General features: G+C 38.2%; 1 pseudogene; it reads left to right on the top strand.

Moving 5' to 3' along the window:
- Nucleotides 1–3,329: 3,329 nt before the first annotated feature.
- Nucleotides 3,330–4,259, top strand: LOC132017964 (cytochrome c oxidase subunit 6C-like; annotated as a pseudogene).
- Nucleotides 4,260–5,509: the final 1,250 nt, after the last annotated feature.

The following is a 5,509-nucleotide window of genomic DNA, read 5'->3' on the forward strand; positions in this document are numbered from 1 at the left end:
TTCCTATGAAAATTAAAGAGATGAGGAGAGAGGAGGAGGGTACCTTATCTTAATTCAAGTGCTCAGCAGTGAGTGTGTTTCTCCCTCTCCTTCTGCTCCTCCCTCCACTCACGCTCTCTCTCTCCCTCAAATAAATAAATAAAATCTTAAAGCAAAAAGCAAAAAAAACCCCAAATAGACCTGGTTTAGTAATCCATGATTGCCACTAACTAGCTGTGATTAACCTCTCAAGCCTAGAGACTTTGGCTCACAGGGCTGTGAAGATTAAAACAGAAGAAAAGGGTGTAACTTGTTACCATAGTACCTGATGGTGTTTTTGGTTTTTTTTTTTTTTTTTTTTAAGATTTCATTTATTTATTTGAGAAAGAGAGCAAGAGGGAGAGAGTGTGTCTGCACAGAGGGAGAGGGATAAGCAGGCTCCCCTCTGAGCGGGGATCTCAATGCAGGTCTCAGTCCCAGGCCCAGAGATCATGACCTGAGCCAAAGGCAGACAGTTAACAGACTGAGCCACCAGGCACCCCTGTAGTACCTGATGATTTGTAAACATTCAAAAAATGGTAGTATCTGTATTATTGTTCTGTTATATCCTCAGCAGATAGTTTCAATGTTCTGCATGTAGTAGGTACTAAATTAAAATGTCTGACTGATGGTCTGATCTTTTAAATCTGTACCCTGTACCTTTAACAGTCTTAATCTTCCTTCTAACCCCATTCTCTTATTCCCTTTCCTCTTTCTTATTCCGCATCTGTTCTCTCAATCTCCTTTCTCCTTCTCATTAAACTCCTTGTCTTGTGGAGCAATCTTTCTGAAGTGTCTGAACAGCATTTTCAAAGCCCAACTCCAGCCTTACCTGAAGGTCAGCAGCGTTGACAATGGGTCCCAGTCTTCTCTTTACTCTTGTTCTTATTTTATTAATACCTGGCTTGAAACTCATCTGTTCTTGGAATGCTGCCTATGCTTGACTACACCTGAGTCTGTTCACATGGGTGCTTCCTGGTGGCCTGTGATATGCTTGTCTGTTGACCTTTTCTTTCCTCTAGGCAGAAGCTCGTTTCATGTTCCTTATGATCCTTCCTGAGTGTTTGTGTTCATCCGTCTTATAAATTAAGAAGTTTATAGTATTTATTAGTCAGCCAAATATCCTCCCTTTCCTTCCTCTTTTCCCCCTTTCATCCCGCCCACTCCTTTACCCTTCCCCCTCGGAATATAATTATTATTCTTTGCTTTTCCTCTCACATAAATTTGTATTTACTTCGGGAAAGTAGGATGAATGCTTTTGTGCCTATGACCCATTGGCCTGATAGTGACTCTATGTCCTTGTATTTTTTTTAAAGATTTATTTATAAATTTGAGAAAGAGAGAAAGAGACAGAGGGAGGGAGAGAGAGTCCATAAACAGGAGGGTCAGAAGGGAGAGGGAGAGGGAGAGAGAAACTCAAGCGGACTCTGTGCTGAGTGCAGAGCCTAACATGAGACTTGACCTCATGACCTTGAGATCATGACCTGAACCAAAACCAAGAGCGGACACTTAACTGACTGAGCCATGCAGGCACCCCAACTATATGTCCTTGTATATTTTCGGAAACATACACTGAACATTTTAGAGCAACTGATAAGAGATAACAACAGGAGAATGTGACCATGTGAACACCACAAGATCTTTCCTTGTAACTGTTTTGGTAGTGAGTGTGGAGTTTGTCATTAGACTAGATTTGAATCTGTTTCCAGTACTGTGCTCTCTGAGATTTAGCTTCTTTGACTGTAAAAAGGTGATAACATCTGTCTCAGAAGATTGGAATTAAACGTGTGTAAAGCATAAGATACAATCTAAGTCAGAGTAGATATAGGGCATTCTCTAACACAAAGAGAAATATGAATTTCCCCTTCTCTTTCCTAGATTTACCCATTCTGTGGGGTTTTATAATTCAGTGGGGGGAAAAATAAGACTTACATGATTAACACTAAACACAATCAAAATTAATTTATCAAACACAACGCTTACTATGTCCCACCTACTCCACTAATAGCACTTTTTAAGATTACCTCATTTAATCCTCATAACAGGTACTATTACAACCCCAATTTTAAGATAAGGAAACTGACATCCCTATAGTCTCACAATTAGCAAGAAGCAGAGCAGGGAATGTAGTACCAGTGTTCATGCTCTAACTGCTCTATTCTACTTCTCTCACTCATGCCTCACACGTAGTAGGAACTGAAGAGATATTCAGATCTTTTCCTTCTAACTCCTTTGACCCAAGTAAAGAAAACCACTACACATTTCCAGAAAAGCAACTTTTACCTATTCTTTGGTGAAAACAGTTGGCTGCTTTTCATACAAGCTAAAATTCCAACCCTGTCTGGTGCAAAGGAGCCAGGGGGAAAGGGGAGAGACTGGCTATCTTCTGCTCTCCAGGGTCTAGTTCCTCCAGGGCCAGTGACTCTGAATAAGTACTCCAGGGTGTGGAAAGGATGACGTTTACAGAAAGTCTTTGGGACACGAAGTTAGTAGATCCAACTTGAAGCCATGATAAGGGCCAGAGAGTATTTTGTTCTAGCTAGCCTGTGGCTCTATCCATTGATTTAATGATACCAAGATACCTTGAAGATAAAGACCAATTGTAAAAGGTCTAGACTCTGTAATTAACTTTGACTCAATAATGTTAACATCTCGCCTCACTGGGTAGGTTTTGCTCTGTGTGTCTCATGAAGACATTCAACGATGTGGCAAGAAATACAGTTGACACCTCATGTTGATATTTCTTATTGAAATCGTTATGGACACTGACTTTTCTTGAAGTAAACAATGTAACCACTAGAAGTTCCACACATTTGTATTTTCAAGCAGAACCTCTAATCTATTCAAAAAGAGATTTCGAAATGATTCCATTTCAAAGTATGTTTTTAAATGTTTAAACATTTCTAGTTCCAAGGTGAAGACTGAGCACTTAGGATAAGACCAAATAGATTCTGAACCCTCATTAATCTATATACCACCTACTTAGACTTGTGGTGATAATTTTGACTGGGTTTAGAGTAAACTTAGCTTAGCTTAGCAAATGCAGAGCAGGGAATGTAGTACCAACTACATTCCAACTACAATGTAGTAATGCTTTTTCCTTAAGACTAATTCATGGTGTGAGGTTCCTGGGTATTTAAGGGGTCTATGAAAATGGTAACTTTGGGTTTGTAATGGTTGACTTAGTGGGACAGATCAGCTCTGACAGGCCATCACAGATGGTCTTAACTATTTAAAAAATAATGAAACAAGTCATTATTGTGAGTTAGTATAGTTTGGTTAATAATATTTTTCAAAATCTGGGATCCATGATGACGGGGGGTAAGGTCTATGTGTGTAAAAAAAAAAAGTCCTTGATGGTGAAAAGTTTGGGAATTACTGTCCCAAAGTATAAATTATTAAAATCAGCAAGATCACAGAGGATTTTCAAAATATAGTATAGTTTTATGTATATTACCAAAAAATGAAATGAAAATAAGTGAAATATAACAGCAGTTCTTTTTAATTTGTAGTCTGTGGGAAATTAACCATTTTCTTCTTTTCTGTTTCTCCAGTTTGTATTTAATTTAATGATATGCATTAATTTATAATTATAGATATATAATTTATTAATTTAAAAAGTTAGACCATGATTTCTAAGCAAGTATTTTAGAAAATAATCTATACACATTTATGCACTATTCTTTTCTGTTTCATTTAATCAAGGTCCTTAAGCCTCTACCTTTCTTCTATTTCATCTATTTCAATCCTACCTTCCTCATTTAATGCTTTTTTTTTTTTTAAAGATTTTATTTATTTATTTGACAGACAGAGATCACAAGTAGGCAGAGAGAGAGGGGGAAGCAGGCTTCCCACCAAGCAGAGAGCCCGATGTGGGGCTGGATCCCAGGACCCTGGGATCATGACCTGAGCTGAAGGCAGAGGCTTTAACTCGCTAAGCCACCCAGGGGCCCCTCATTTAATGCTTTTAATGGTGGGCATTTCTGCATCAGTTAGGAAGGACGTTGGGTTTGAGGTTGGTTGAGTTTTGACGAGACCTCAGTTGCAATGCCTTCCTGCCAAGCATCTGCGATTTCATAATGTTGGAGCATTCACTGTAACCTGGGGTGTTGTGGCTTTCTATAAGTTTGCTGTGGCCAAACTAAGAAAGAAGGCATATGCAGATTTCTACAGAAATTATGATTCCATGAAAGATTTTTGAGGAGATGAAGAAGGCTGGTATCTTTCAGAGTGCAAAGTAATGTTGGAATGTAAAGAATTTCTTTGAGTTGAGTTCCATGGAAGTTTGTCACTGACCTGTGTTTCTGAACTATGAACATGAGTACTGGGTTATGAAATAGTTTCTCTTGATAAACAACTAACAGTGACAACAAAACAGTTAATGGTGAAATGACTGATTGGGACCTGAGTCTTGATATTGGCTTGCAACTTTCAGAAAATAATGTCAAATCTGTCAATTGATTGGAAGTAGTCTAAAAGGGGTGAAGCCAAAATGTACTTCAAGAAGTCTCGAGAAGTAACTAAGTTTGCTTCAGTAGTCACAAGAATGAGTCAGTTAGGCCTCCAAACTCTACACTGGGGCATAGCCATAAGCTATCTTTCCAGGACACAGCCTGGAAGATTTATTTTTAATAAAAATAAAGTACTGGTTTTCTTTTCCTATTTTAAAGAGCAATACACAGTCAATGTAGAAAAATTAGAAAAGAAAACAAAACTATAAAGCAAAATGAAAGCTATAAAGCAAAAAAAAAAAAAAAGAAAGAAAGAAAGAAAAAAGAAAAGAAAAAGAGAGAGAGAGAGAAAGAAGCTTTTTTGGGGGAGGGGAGAATGCTCTTTTAAAACACAGAATCTAGAGTTTTATCCTCAAATGACTCAATCAGAATATCTGGGGCAGAACCTAGAAAGCTGCATTTTTAAACCAGCATGCTGGGTGAGCCACTCTCCTAGTGACAACTAGCAGGTATGGGGTGTTGAACTCAAGATAAATTTGTGTCAAAACGTACACTGAGCTCTCTGATGAATTATCTTGCTGTATAAGGTAACTTAACCTTACACCCCTTTATTGTGTGTATCATTTGGATTTATTGGCTTCTTTTTATATATTCTGGCTCAAAATGATTACAGAAGCCATCCGAATAAAAAATTGAGACAGCTAAAACAAGAAAAAAAATTTTTTAAAGGAAAAAAAATTGAGACATTTTATACAAGATTCTAGTAGTATAATTATTATTACTACCAGTATGATTATTTTGATTTGAAAAGTCTTACAGTAGTAGAAAAAGAAGTAATGTTACTTTTATTGAAAGGAATGAAATTGAAGGGGCACCTGGGTGGCTCAGTTGGTTGAACATCAGCCTTCTGCTCGGGTCACGATCCCAGGCTCCTGGGATCAAGTTCCGAGTCTGGCTTTCAGCTCAGCGGGGAGCCTGCTTCTCCCTCTACCTCTGCCTGCTGCTCTACCTACTTGTGCTCTCACTCTCTGTCTCTCTAC

The sequence above is a fragment of the Mustela nigripes genome, chromosome 1 (genome assembly GCF_022355385.1).
Source record: "Mustela nigripes isolate SB6536 chromosome 1, MUSNIG.SB6536, whole genome shotgun sequence".
Classification (NCBI taxonomy): domain Eukaryota; kingdom Metazoa; phylum Chordata; class Mammalia; order Carnivora; family Mustelidae; genus Mustela; species Mustela nigripes.